The sequence below is a fragment of the Hipposideros armiger genome, unplaced genomic scaffold (genome assembly GCF_001890085.2).
Source record: "Hipposideros armiger isolate ML-2016 unplaced genomic scaffold, ASM189008v1 scaffold_98, whole genome shotgun sequence".
NCBI classification, from domain to species: domain Eukaryota; kingdom Metazoa; phylum Chordata; class Mammalia; order Chiroptera; family Hipposideridae; genus Hipposideros; species Hipposideros armiger.
In genome coordinates this window covers 64117-79505 of record NW_017731448.1, presented here as the reverse complement: position 1 = coordinate 79505, position 15389 = coordinate 64117, and positions in this window count along the sequence as shown.

Genomic DNA, 15389 nt, shown 5'->3' with positions numbered 1-15389 from the left:
ACTAGAATGACTGCCTAAGTTTGGGGGTTTGTGCTGACCATTGGTTCTGACCGCTGACCAGGGACATCTCCTCTGGTTAAGGGATGGAAATCAGCAGCTGCATTGCATGTAATCACAATGCTGCTATCCATCAAGCATACAGATCCCCGGCGCTGTTCACTTAGTTGATGGGTCTGGGAGAGGAGGGACCTTTATCAGACCATGGCATCTCACAGGAACTGAGGCCAGGTGATATAATGCCCTCCAGGGGGTGGGATACGCAGAGTGCCCAGGTTTGCTTCTATTTCCAGTTACAATTTCCATCTTAGCAAGGAGGCTTTAATGGCTGTGTCAAATAGCAGGGTACTGATCTCACATCCCAAAGCATAAAGGAAAGTTGACTATGGAGGTTCAGGGCCTCAAGGCCTGGGAGAGTCCTGGTTCCAGGAGAGTACAGTGTGAGTGCAACTGTCACCATCACAGCACATAGCAAGGACTGAGAGGGTAATGTTTTAGACTAGAAGTCTTGAGCAATTTATTATCATCATGGATGGTCAAGAAACTTCTAAAGGCATGACAGGAGGTTGCTAAAACCTGTACAAGGTTCTAAGAAGTCTCTGAGAACACTAATGGGAATGACTGAGGTAAAGAAATTTGGACAGATTCTGGATACTTTTGTAGCAGAATCATTTGCAAGTAGCATCATGAATGGGCTTAAATAACATTTGTAAAGAGAAATGTAAGGTGTGATCAAACAATACGGTGAATATTTAAATTAAAAAAATCATTATGGTAAAAGACACACTGCAATTCATCCCCCTCAAAATACTCCCCCCTCACTTCCACACTTATCCCATTGTTCTTGCCTCTTTCTGAAGCAGTTCTGAAAGTCCTCTTTCGTGAGTATCTTTAGTTGCCCTGTCATGGCTGCCTCGATGTCCTGAATCATTTTGACTTTGGTGAAGAGCCAGAAGTCACACGGTGCCAGATCCTGTGACTAAGGTGGATGAGGACACACCATAATGTTTTTGTTTGACAGAAACTGCTGTACCAGAAGCAATGCATGACATGAGCATTGTTATGATGGAGGATGATTTACACCACACTTTAAAACACACCTTCTCTCAACTGTAGCTCAAACCAGACTGACTGCACCAAACAAGCTGAAACTTGTCACACACTGTTACTAAGATTTGAAGCACTGCTTCCCGTATTGAAGATCCCAGCCTTTCTGTTGGATGGCACTGGGCAGCAGCATTCACTGTACAGTAAAACCTTGGTTTGCGAGCATAATTCATTCTGGAAACATGCTTGTAATCCAAAGTGCTTGTATGTCAAAAAGAATTTCCCCATAAGAAATAATGGAAACTCAGATGATTCATTCCACAGCCCAAAAATATTCATATAAAAATGATTACAATACTGTAATATAATACAAAATAATAAAGAATATATAAAATATAAAGAAAAATTAGCCTGCTCTTACCTTTGAAAACCTTCGTGGCTGGTGTGAGGGAGACAAGAGTGAGGAGGGTTATCGTGTAGGACGACTCTCACTGTCACTAACGGAATCACTGCTGTCTATTGGCTCCGTGGAATCTCTTTCTTCTCGTGCAACTTTAACAAGGAACCTATCTAATGACACTTGCTTTTGTCTCCTTTTGAGGATTTCGCAGAAATGTGACATTGCATTGTCGTTAAACAGACTCATTGCTCACACTGCTACAGCCTTATTCAGGTGGTGCTTTTTTACAAAATTTTGCACTGTTTCCCACATTTTACACATCGCCCTAATCTCATTTGAAGTGAGGGATTCCTCTGCCTTTTTCTCCTCCTTCTCTGCAGAGGAGATCTCCTCCATAACCTCCGAGCATGGGAGACAATCACCCACAATCCCACAGCGAGAGAGAGAAGAACCGCTGGCTCAGTTGTGATCATGTGACATTCGGCGTCATGTACTACTCATATTGGAAGACATCGCTCGTTTATCAAGTTAAAATTCATTAGAAATGTTTTCTCGTCTTGCAGAACACTCGCAGAACAAGTTATTCACAATCCAAGGTTTTACTCTATTTTGAGATCACAATGAAAGGCTCCGTGTCACACATCGCTTCTGGTGCAGCAATTTCTGTCAAATAAAAATATTAGTGTGTCCTCATCCACCATATTTACTGGGTCTGGCACTGTGCAATTTCTGGTTCTTCCCCAAAGTCAAAATGACCATAAAAGATAAATGTTTTTAATCAATTCAGGACATTGAGGCAGCCACGACAGTGCAACTAAAGACACTCGTGAAAGAGGACTTCCAGAACTGCTTCAGAAAGTGGCAAGAGCAATGTATGTTTGAAGTAAGGGGGAGTATTTTGAGGGGGATTAATGACAATGTGTCTTTTCCTGTAATATATTTTTTAATTTAAACATTCACCATAGTTTTTGAACACACCTCATATGTTACCTCTAAAACCAAAAGGCCTAAAAGTTGCTGAATTAGTTTTAACGTCATAGGTGCTGAGTGGCTCAATAGTTATCTCTTGACAGTGTCAGGGATTAAGTTGCATAAGATCTGTCTAAGAGGTTTTTGGGTTTTTTAATTGTATTTTGAATAAGACCTAGGTAATACGAATATTATGCCCATTCTCCAGGTAAGAAATCTGAGTTATACTTGCCTTCATTTGATTTTTCAGCTCCATAACTATTTTGCTCGGAATAAGCAAATGCTCTTCCTAAGGCTATAATTTTAGCCTCTAAATTACACCATGTAGAAACCTTTTGATAGATGTGTAGGAAGTGACGAATTAATATACAAGAGGAACACAATGTTGTTTTCGCTAATATTAGTGGATTTAATTAATAAAGATTTCTATTCACTTGTGTGAAGCCTACCTGCTTTATTAGAATTACATCTAATCTTGGTTAATATACATTCTTAAATCCTTATGGCTTAGCTGCCCTCTTAAAATATAAATGTATGTTTTAAAAATATTATAATATGCTTTTGTTTCAAGTAGTTTGGTCTCACCTATCAATCTTATCTTCCCTCACCCCCACCCCTCACATACAATTTTATCAGGAAATCCCATTAACACTACCTTTAAAATGTATTCACATGCCTGTACATAAATAACCACACAAGCTAAACATGAATAAATAAATTATTATATAAATTCATAGAAAAATTAAAAGATAAAACTGACTTTGCTTAACTGCCATGCAAGGAAACACTAATACAGAAATTCACTAAGACAGAAAGGCAAGGATTTTAAAAGCAGAAAGATAAGCGTTCATGCTATATTAATTAGGGTTGAAAGGTTTGCAGTCTGGTTGACATGGAAAAAATGCCAGAGTCTGTACATGGTTGGTTCAAACAAGTTCCACCGCTTATTGGCCAGTGAAGACTATTTGTTTATGTCCATTAAGGATCTGGTACGAGAAGTGCTTAATCATTACATGCCTCATCTCCAATGTTGCTCGAAGTTCACCACTGTTTACTAGCTTGAGATTAGAGTAACACTCAATTTTGTTATCTCTTGGACAAGTGCTGCTGTATGCAGACATGAATCTGACCATTTCTCACTAACCACTCTGCTACCACCCACCCTATACAAGACGTCATCATCTCTCACCTGGATGAGCACAATAGCTTCTAACTGGTTTCCCAGCTTTCATCCCTGTTCCCTCACAAAAGTGATCCTTTGGAAACTGAAGTCGGATCGTGTCACTTCTCTGTTCAACAACCCAGCTTTGACTACTCATTTTACTAAATTTCTTACAATGGCTTATAATGCTCCCAATTTTCTATCCTACCACCCCTGATATCTGGATTACATCTTAACATCCTAATCACTTACTGGTCCCCAATAACCATGCACATCTTGTGTTTCCCTGGAATACTGAAACTTTAAGGACTTCGAACTACCTGCTCCCACTGCCAGGAACTTATCCCCCAGATAGTTGCTTGGTTTATTCCCTCACCTTGTTCATATCCTCATTTAGGTATCATCCCCTCTCAGGAAGCTATCTTCACCACATCTTCACGTACATTTGCAAATTACACACCGTGTACCCAATTTCCTTCTTAAGAAATTCATCATGTTTATTCTTTAACACTAATCATTTACTTATTCATACACTTACTTATTATGTATTATACATTCTTATCTCTCCACAAAGGAATTTAAACTACATAAAACATCCACACATATGCTTTCTATTATGTTCACAAATATGTCGCAAATATATAAGTGATCAACAGATGTTTCTGCAAGCGCCGATAGTTTCGCAAAATAGCATATATCTGCTCATTGTGGAAACTTTCAAATTTAAGTAGTTTAAATTCTATTCCGTTGCAATACAGCAATAAAACTGGAAGTTAATAAAATACCAAGAGGAGCTTCCACAGTTACAAATTTACTAAATAAAGCAAACCTTACTTATATGAATAAAAAAATAAACTTAGTAACATAAACTTAATATTTATATTAACCTCTTTTTCCATTAGATAGAACTTCCTTCGGTTTTTCATATTTAAAATTTGTGGTTGAAATTGGAAATTTGTGGTTACACTTTTGTGAGTAAACTTTAGTTATATCCAATTTCATTATTGACTTTTTCCCCAGATATTCTGCTATTTTTGATTGGCTTTAAACGTCACCCATATGTAGCTTGACAAATTTTTTAAACTACTTTTTTTTTTTTGGTCTGAATGTGCATTTTAAAATACATCAGCTATTACTTTCTAGAAGTAGTATACTATATAGTAAAATAATATAACTTTTATTATTTCTGTTTTTGATAAATATTAAGTTTTTTGTGGCTTGATAACTAGCTATTAAAAATATATATATATATATAATGGTGATTTGAGAAGAACCAGTGACTTCGAATAGTAGAATTGGGAGTTGGTTTCTAAGAGAAGTGATATATGCCTAATTGTATTTAATACATTTTATTTGGTGTGTTTGGGAAAAGAAAAAACAAAAAACATTTTACTATGGTAATCAAATGACTATTTTAAATTACAAATTTTAAATTGAAATCCAAATTAAATTAGATTAAAAGTTGTAAACTTGTCCATATTAATTATAAAAACTAAGGTAGTTAATAGAAACAAAAGATCATACTTTTAAAAATCAATGCCTCTAATTTATGGAAAAATATGAATAAAAAGTATTAAACTTAGCCTTTGAAACCTAGTACATGTATGCACACAAACAGAGATATCATAATGTTCTCCAACTTAATTTTTATTTGTATAAATATATTTAATAAGGTGAATTGAAGGTTTTTATAGTTTTAGAGTAATGAGATAATATTTTCTTTAATTAGCTCATATCTCTGATTTGTTCCCCAGCTGTAAATTAAATATAAATATATATTTAAATAAAAATAAATACATATTCATGCAAATAATATATATTCACCCCTCCTTAACCACAGTTCTGTATTCCAGTTTCAGTGACCTGCGGTCAACCACAGTCTGAAAATATTAAATAGAAAATTCAAGAAATAAACAATTCATTGATTTTCAGCTGAATGCCATTCTGGAAAACGTGATGAAATCACTTGCTGGCCCATTCCCTAGCGCCCAGGATGTAAATCATCTGTTTGTTCAGCATACCCACACTGTATTTATAGTACAATAAAATATTCAAGGAGAGATTCACATTCATGCAACTTTTGTTACAGTATATTGTTATAATTATTCTGTTTTATTGCTAGTTGTTATTTATATGTGTGTGATTTATAAATGAAGCTTTATCATAGGTATGCATATACGTATGGGAAAAAACATAGTATATAACTTATAACCTTCCTTTACTACAGGAAACCAACTTGCCAAGTAGGTCACTATTCAAGAAAATACTGCTCTGCATTTCAGTTTCCATTTATAATCTGAATGATCATTAAATTCAACCAGAATGAATCAATGAGAGGATCAATAAAAAAGGATAACACATCTTACATGAGCTTTATTTCAGAGTTCATTTCATAATGCTAAATCACCTATAAGTTGTCATTAAATATAAAGATGCCACATTAAAATAAGCCAAAAAGCTCAACCCATCTAGGGTTCAAATAGCTTGCTGTATGTATGTGTATGTGTTTATATTTGCTTGAGAAAGAGTCGAAGCTTTTCTTTTGCATTGAGTGGACATATTGAATGGGAGAAATAGTAAGTAAAACAGTAGAATCAGTTATCATGCTCAGAATGTTTTTTTCTAGTTATTAAATATCTCCAGGGCTAAGATCAGCTGAGTTAACTATGGACTCTTGAGTCTGATCTCGAGTTTATTTTCACAGAACCCTCATTATAATCTCATTAAAGGGTGTAGTAAGTGGGATTATTTACATATTAATATTATTTTATTTCATAGCATATTTGGCCATTTTCTCTCCCATACCCCTTCTGTAATTCCAGAATGACATTTTCATCAATTAAAAATATGTTGAGAAATACTATCAGGATTTACAAAATAATGTAATCTGTTAACATTTGGCCTTCAAGCGTATGTGATACCACTATTACTGTAACACTTAAACTCCTAAGTGTATAGACTTAATTTATTTAGTAGAAATCAATCTGTGATTTGGGAAAGTGGGAAAATGGAGGAAAGAATTAGTTCTTCAATGACAGAATCTGAAGGGAAATTACAACAAGGGATAAGGTAATTAGTGCTGTGATTTTGTTAGAGGGCCCCAGTACTAGAACTCCACAGATGGAAAAGAATCCTGAATTTAGCAACTTCTCATAGGAGAGTTTGTGAAGGGCCAGATAGAATATACAGTTATTAACAATATTGTTAGCAAAGGTGGTGGGTGAAGAAAATTAGAATAAAACCTTAGTTGTTAGTGTCAAGATTTCTAGGAACTTTCCAGATCATCATCATCTACTTAGTTATGAAAAAATATGCAAACAAATATTCCTTGAGACACTATACATGGGTTGTGCCATGTTCAGTCAAGTGACTAAGTTCAGCCAAGATTCAAGAGGATGTAAATTCATCTCCATTTGTCATTAGGGTTATGAGCAAACATTCCGTGGAGAATGTTAAGCTGAAGTTGTACACATGTAGGTGCTTCAGCTCATAGAGTCACATGAACTCTGAAATTTAGACTTTCTAACCATGGCCCAGCATTGGGGATAAGACCATCTTGGGCACTTGAAACCAGCACAACCACTAAGAGGCTAAATTACTGAGCTGAGAGACTGCAGTTAAAACATTTTCCTCTTTTAATAACCCTGTTTGGAAATGGACTCTTTGGATGAGAACTTTGTTCTGGACAGGTTCTACATGCATTCCTCTCCACCAAAAGCCAAGTACTTAAAAGAGGTATTGTCATCTAGATGTCACCTTTCCAATATTCTTTCTTTATGAAAACATAGACCAAATATGCAAAAAGTAAGAAACTTTTCAAATGTATTCTGCAGAGTGAACTGTCACATACTGTTAATAATCACACTTCCTGGCTCATCCTTATGTTTCTTTATCCATCAAGTTGCATGTTCCTTTGCAAAAGAATATCTTCTGTGCAAAATGTGAACGACATTTCACAAGAGTTTTTATATATTTTCTTACCAAAATGTGATCACATTATTTATATTGGTTGGGACTTTGCCTTATCACCCCCCCCCAAATTTATCATAGTTCTTTTAGGTTAATAAATATAAGCTATCTTATTTTATTCCAGTGGCTACTTAACATTAAATTATGTGAATATGATATGATTCAGATGATTATTCTTCTTCTGAATAACATGAGCTTTTTGCACAGATTAGCTTTTGCAACAAATGCTGCATTGACTCTCTCTCTCTCTCTCTCTCTCTCTCTCTCTCTCTCTCTCTCTCTCATATATATATATATATATATATATATATATATATATATATATATATATATATATATATATGCTCTAGTCTATACAAAATAAATATTCCTAAAGAAAATTGCTGAACATTAAAAACACACATTTAATATTTAAGGAATACTAGTCAATTATTTTTCAAAACTGTGATTAATTTATGTTCTCCTCAGTAATGAGGGATACTTCTAATCCTTCCCCTAATGTCTTCCCAACAGTGTATTCTAACTAATTTTTACTTTAAAAGCTTTCTCTCTATATTAACATTTTTAATGTTTAAGATGGTTGAGAATAATTTCATGTATTTATTGACCATATATATATCTTTTTTGACAAATTTTCTCCTGTTTCATGTTTGCTTGTCCTGATAGCTCAGGAATAGTATGCAGAAACTGCCTTTGCTTCTGAATGAAAGTGCAAGAATTCAGAAATGAGTGTATTGATTTGGACACTCTATGGAGATACTGACTATAACTCCAGGTCATAAATCTGCATTAATGTTTTAGTCTCTCCTGCTTTCGTGGTATACTCAAACTTCTACCAAGTATTGGGAACCATGCAAAGAATAACAAGGATCATTCTGAAGGATTAAGCAAAGGTTCGACCAAGTGGTACCTGTAAGGCACATTGAATCATATTAAGGGCTTTGGTTATATCAGGTGGGTTATCAAAATATATTCAGAAAAGATATATCATGAGTAGGTAATCAATTTTAAAAGTCCACACATGCCACAAAATAAAAAATGGATTGTATATCATTATGACTGGAAATGCACTGAAAAATGAAAAATTTTTACCTGTTGCAGATTAATTGGGTGGATGATTACCCAATTGGGTGGATGCTACAGGCAAAGGAGATTGAGAGAACTGCACTAGGTTTAGACAGATCCTGAGAAAAATCGATCAGCAGATTTTGATTAAATGTGGGGTGTGAGGAAAAGAATTAATAATGATACCTTACTTCATGGATACATAAGGGTATTATTTACTGAACTGGGAAAAATCCAGAAAACTACATGGGACAAGTTAAATGGGTCAACATTTTGATATACTGATGTGAGGTATGTCTGAATTGTTATGTAGAAAAATGTTTAAATATATCAGTATAGGTTATTTCTTATCTTTACAGAATTATTAATTGTGAATTCATTTTTAATCACAAGATATAAGACAATCTCAATTAACTAGTTAGGCATATTTACGGATTAAATTACATGGCTGAAGCTGAATTTAAAAATACAAAGTATTTTCCATGAAACAGATGATATTGTTCTCTATTTTTATATAGCCACTCTCCATGTTACTGTCTTAGATGTTTGAATATAGGGGATACAAAAGTGAAAGCCCACAGGATGCCAAGTAAATTATTATCTTTATAGAATCAATGTTTTATATCGTTTTCCTGGACTTTTCTTCCTTGTATGTATGTAAGTGTTGCATATATTACTTTTTTTCAAATGACTATACTTACTTTGTTAAATCAATTATTTTTAAACAAAGGTGCTATGAATATAATCAATGATTTTCTTCTTTAATTCTACTGAATAAAAGGTTACATTACCATTTAGTCACCAATTAAATGTTGTAACTGAAAAGGGAACACATGACATGCTTGCATACGTAGGAAAATAATGGCAAGACTTACTGAACTATTTCAAAGGTAAAGTAGAAAGGATGAGAGGAAGACCTGCAGACAGAAAAGAGGGAAAGGAAAGGATAAAGGGGGAGAGCAAACACAATTGCTCTTTGATATTGCTTTAACGGACTGTGCTTCATTCGGTCTCTTCTCGAACGTTGGTTTTATATCTCAGGGTGCAGTTAAATATTTTACAAAGAGAAATATAAAAAAAGATCAAAAAGGTTCTTTTTGAAATTAAAAAGGAAGAGATCAAAGAGAAGGATTTTTTTCTTGCAAATCCCTTGCTTTACAGTTCATTATTTAATTTTGCTGTAAAATTATGGTAGCCTTTGAGAATTTGATGCCATTTATGTCCAGTCACTCATTACCTTTGATTTTTAAATACCATTAACCCTGTTTTCTACTGTATTCTACCAGGCACATTTTAATATTTTCATTCTCAGTAGATTTTCTCTGCATAAAATTATATATTTGTTTCAGTGACAGTATTACCAGTTTCCTTTTCTTTCATGTATGCTGATAAATTTTGGTTCAGACTAATCTGAATAATGAATACCTTTAGTGTTTAAATCACTTATTAAGGCAATCAAGGATCAGTTTGCCTATAATTATTTATGCTCAGTTTGTATTGACTACCTTTGAAAGAATCTTGGGCTGAATGATTACATGAGTTTCCAGGATTTTATTCATAATGGATTGTGATTGAACTGAGTTGACATTCTAGTTTGCATCCTTTGAACATGTCATGGTGTTACTTCATGATTTAATGTGATGAGAGAGATAAGTAGGGCTGCCCAGATAGGACCACGGAGATTTATCCGGGTTGCCTGGGTAATGAGCTAGCTGGGGAGTACTTCAGTTCTCCCAGCAAAAGGTGCTACCCTCGGACTAGTTTCCCACATGACTAGTGACTTCTCCTCATTGTGTGCACCTAACTCCAACTCCCAACAGGCTCCTAGGTACACAGAATCAGGGTAGCTGTTATATAAATCAAGATTTAAGTTACCGCATGAATATATTTGTCCACACTGACAAAGTCAATATCCTTTTGAACTATGAGGAGAGTAAGAAACCAGAGGCTGAGTTCCCTTTTCTCAAATGCAGGCACATGCTGCTAGCTGACGGATCAGCATAACCTGGCGCTGGCTGATGTCTCTCTGATCATAATGGAGTCTAAGACGTAAGTCATCTCTTTGCTGCTGGCTCCTGGCTTGTAAGTTTCATCAATAACGTTTTGTTTTGTTTTGTTTTTTTCTTAATGCATACTATGTAAAATTATGGAATGGGTCAAGAACCCCCTTGCCTATCAGGTGGCAATTGCAAAGAGACCTATCTTGCTTATGGAGCCTAATTTCTATGTCACAATTTTTTTTAGCTAAAAAAATGTATGAACTTCCAATTCATTTATTTCATTGTAATCCGTTGGTAAAATCCCAATTTTAGCTAAATTTATCTCTCAGGATTTTCCTTCATTAGTGGGATCTAACTGGTGGAAAACAATCACAGTAACCAGTGTCGCTGGGATGATAATTTATCTTGAGCCATTACTCATACTGTTAGTCTATTACCTTTCTTCTAAGCACCAACACTTCCTCTCCATATTCAAACCCAGGAAATTCTTTTCTTTTAGTTCACTGAGTTAACTAAGCATCCAAAGAGAAGTTCCACAACCTTCCTCCCATCTTCCCATCCATTCAGCACTCTATTTCTGTGCCTCTGAACTTTGCATTCATTTCTGTCATAAACCATTTAATGACTTTCACCTCTACACAGTGAAATGCTTATGAGTTTTCAATGGCCTATAAAGGCCTATGGGATCTGGTTGCTGTTGCCTCTTAGATTTCACTTCCCACCTGGCTCACTAGTCACAGGATGGATACCTGTCTTTGTTGCGCCCTTTGCTTGAAATGCTCTTCATAAAATGCCCACAGGGTGTACTTCCTCATCTCCGTGAAATCTTACTCAAATGTCAACTTCTCATTGAGGTGCCTGACCTATCTATTGAAAATTATACCCTCCAGGCTTTCTCTCTTCACATTTCTTCCTTTCAATTTCTGCATAGCACTTGTCAGCATTTGCAAAGATACACAATTCCTTCCTCTCTCTCTCTCTCTCTGTTCTCTCTAATTTTTTGTGTAACTCTAAAAGGATCTGTAATGATCTATATATTAATCTTGGTTCTTTTCACAGAACACTGCCTGTTACATAAACAGGGCTTTCAATGAATACTTTTGATTTTACTATTACAATTGGTTCAACAGGATATTGCAGCGTTATTTTTAATGGCTGACACAAAATATCGGCAAGCAGGAAGACTCAAGATTTTGTAATTGTTATCATGAGTCATAATAATCTCATCTATTTTCAAGATTTTAAAAACATTAGAACACATGAAAATATATCACTGGAAAATATTTTCTACCAATAAGTGCAAAACAATTATACTGAAAAGCAATAATTTCGTACCGAAATAAACCTTCAAACACACATGTAGAACTTAATGATTCTTCAGATGCTTAAGCTAATAAGAATCAAGATTTTATCAAAAAGTTGTGAAGATGCAGTTACTGATACAGTTACTGATATATTTAGGCAGAGCTATTTTCTTCTGAAATCATAAAGTTGTGAACTATTTGAAGGACACATTTTTTCAAGGAGGCGATATCACCAGATGTAAGTGGCCAGGAAGTAGCCTTGAAAGATAACATTAAACTTGGTGAATTTGACAGTCTAGGATCAGAACTTCAATCTTGAAAATTGAGTGTATGTTTTTCCAGTGTCCTGGAGTTAATTGAACTTGAGACTCTGACTCACACTAAACATCTACAAGAACTGTCATATGTAGTCCAGACCTTATACTTGTTATCTGAAGTATGTCAGTCTGATGTTAGAAATTTGCAGTGGCTTAAACAACATATCTTCTTATAAACAATTTATTTGGTAGAGTGAGAAAAAGTCTTTAACTTTCTGTCTGGATACTCCTATTTGCAATAATAATAATCATCATTATCATCATCATCATCATCATCATCATTATCATCATCCATGTGTCAAATTCACTCTATAGTGTAAGGAAATTGGTTGAAGATGAAAAGAAATAATTACAATTATATTTAATGCAAAGAAACAGAGTTTCAATGTGAAAACAAGGATTTAGCTATGCATTGAATTCTAAAGCAATTAGTTAAATTATTTCACCTAAAATGATAGGAAAAAATAAATGTGAGAAATTTGTGTTTGTAAGTTTCCTATTGCTGCATAACACACTTTCAACAGCCTCATGGCTTCACAAAGCACCGATTTATTATCTCCCAGTTTCCATAGGTCGTAAGTTGGCCACATCTTCAGTGGGTTCTCTGCTTAGATCCTACAAGACTGAAATCAACCTATCAGCTCGGTAGTTAATTCTCATCTGAGGCTCAAGGCCTTCTCCCAAGATCCCTCAGGTTATTGACAGAATTTAGTCATTGAGTGTTTAAGACTGGGGACCTTGTTTTCTTAATATCTATAAGAGAGCCAGGAATGCTATCAGTTCCCAGAGGTCACCTAGACAGTTTTGTCCTCCATAGTTCTCAACATGAAGTTTAGTTATTATACAATAGCTTCTTCAAAGCCAGGCAGAGAGAATCTATTTGATGTCTTCTTGTCAGAGTCTTATATAACAGTCTTGAATAAAATTTTCCTTTTCATTTTAACAAGTGCCAGAGTAATTTTTTTCATTACAAGATGAAATGTCTCATAATCAAATAAAGTGACTGTAAGTTGTGATAAGTTTGTGAAAGGAAATGAACATTAAATAATATAAAAGTAACAAGAATGGCGGTAGGGCAAAATTTGGATACAAGAGTGTAGAAACGATTCTTTATATAGGTCAGCATCTCAAGTAAGACAGAAAAGTGTTTAACATAGGGGAAAGGGGGGGGGAGAGAGAGAGAGAGAGAGAGAGAGAGATAAGTTAGTGAGAGAGAACTCATTAAGAAATGAGGCTGATATCATTTCAGCGAGAGAAGTAAGTTATTCCCTTCCATGTTAGTAAGTAAACTGCAGGGATATCTGGGCATCATGTATGTATCAGAGTCTAATCAGGGAGGTGGTTTTACAGAATAAGCAATGTACTGTAGGGACCACACGTTACATATTTTGAGTAGGAACTGAGGAATTCAAAGTCCAGAAAGGAAGCTGGAGGATCAGGGAAAAGTCACAATTCAGCCCCCCAGACATTCTCGTATATCTGGGACATAACTATGCTAAATTAATCCCTCTGTTATAGATATTTAAAGCACAATCAGCATTTGCTTCAAAGGGGTTATAGAAGCTCTTCTTTTAAATTTATTCATATGATTTAAAAAATCCTGCCCTAATTATTTGACTGTAGGATTCAGATGGACAGAGAACATAACCAATTTCTCCAAATATATCCCTGGATCTTAACACAACATCCAGGATGTGTATTGTTCATTGAATACATTAAAATATGTAAAGTTCCCAGGCTTCCTTTCATAAAACTGTAAAATGAGAAATAATAAAGTTTAATTTTTAAGTGTTGTAAGAATTAAATGTAATAAGGATTAAATAATAACAAGGCTTGGCTCATCCTAACTACTCAATTATTAAATCACTTACATAACAATTGCTTTTTAAGACAGACATTCAATCTGTGTGTATTTAATAAAACTGTGTCACAGCATTGTGTTAAATATTAGAAAATAAAATGTTTTAAGAAATCCAAAGCACATACTGTTATTATGACGCCAAGTCGTGAAAACAGCATAGGATTAGATTTAGAGAGAAGAGGTTTTAAAATGTGCCTCTCTGACTCACCAGGTGTTTGACTTTGGTAAATTACCTATCTATCTGAATGTCAGTGTTCTTATTATTTTTTCAGTGGTGGCAAAAAATGCATATTTACAAGGGTGTTGTGAAGATCAAATGACTTAATATTTATAAAGCCCTTTGACCAATGTAGACACTCAACAATATTATTTTTATATCCCATTGAGGGAAAGATGAATCTTCAATGAAAAAAGACTTAATGGTATTTAGTACACATCACATTTTATATTTTCTAAGAAATTAATTGGCTACAAAAGAATTCAAATTTAATGTGTATACTGCCCACACACAATTTTCAAAAGTACCCCAAAAAAGCCCATTTTTCAAATTCTATGCCCAGGGACTGACACTGACTTAATAGTGTGAAACTAAAATAAAAATAAACCAAAATGAGCTTTTATATGTAGATAGATTTATTTTTATCAACTAAGAAGTCAGTTAAAAAAATGCAATGCATCAAATATTACCACCCCAGGAAGTGGAGTCTAGATACTCCAACTAAATTTAATGGCAAAGTTGAATACTCAAAAGATTGCACAAAACTTTGTGTGCAAATAATGACATTTCACAACTCTTTCATAAATACCTCTTGAAGAAGAGTGCATGTATCATTTGAGAGCATATGTCAGTGCAATTTTATCTAAACCAAATGGCATTTCCAAAAACTTTTATATCTTTATTTAATGGTTTCTTCCAGCACTATAAGTATTAATAGATTATGAAATTGAAAGATGTTTGTTCTGACCTTCACATAGCTCCCTTTCTCTGGTGGCTTAATGTCTCTTACAAAGTACCTGAAGTGCATTAAGTAATGTGTCACTTCTCTGTGATTCTGTGATGACTTTGTCACAAAACAAATGATGAGTGAATCGATGGGTAAAAATCCAAATAAAAACACACAATAAAATGTTTTCTATTTTCTTTTGACACCTTAATTCTTAAACCTTCAACAGAAAAACATTTAGATATTTGAAATCTACAGTGATTTCCTAGGCATTTTTTGGTTAATTATTAGATATTTGGTGGAGAAGAATAAGGTTATTCATATATATATATATATATATATATATATATATAT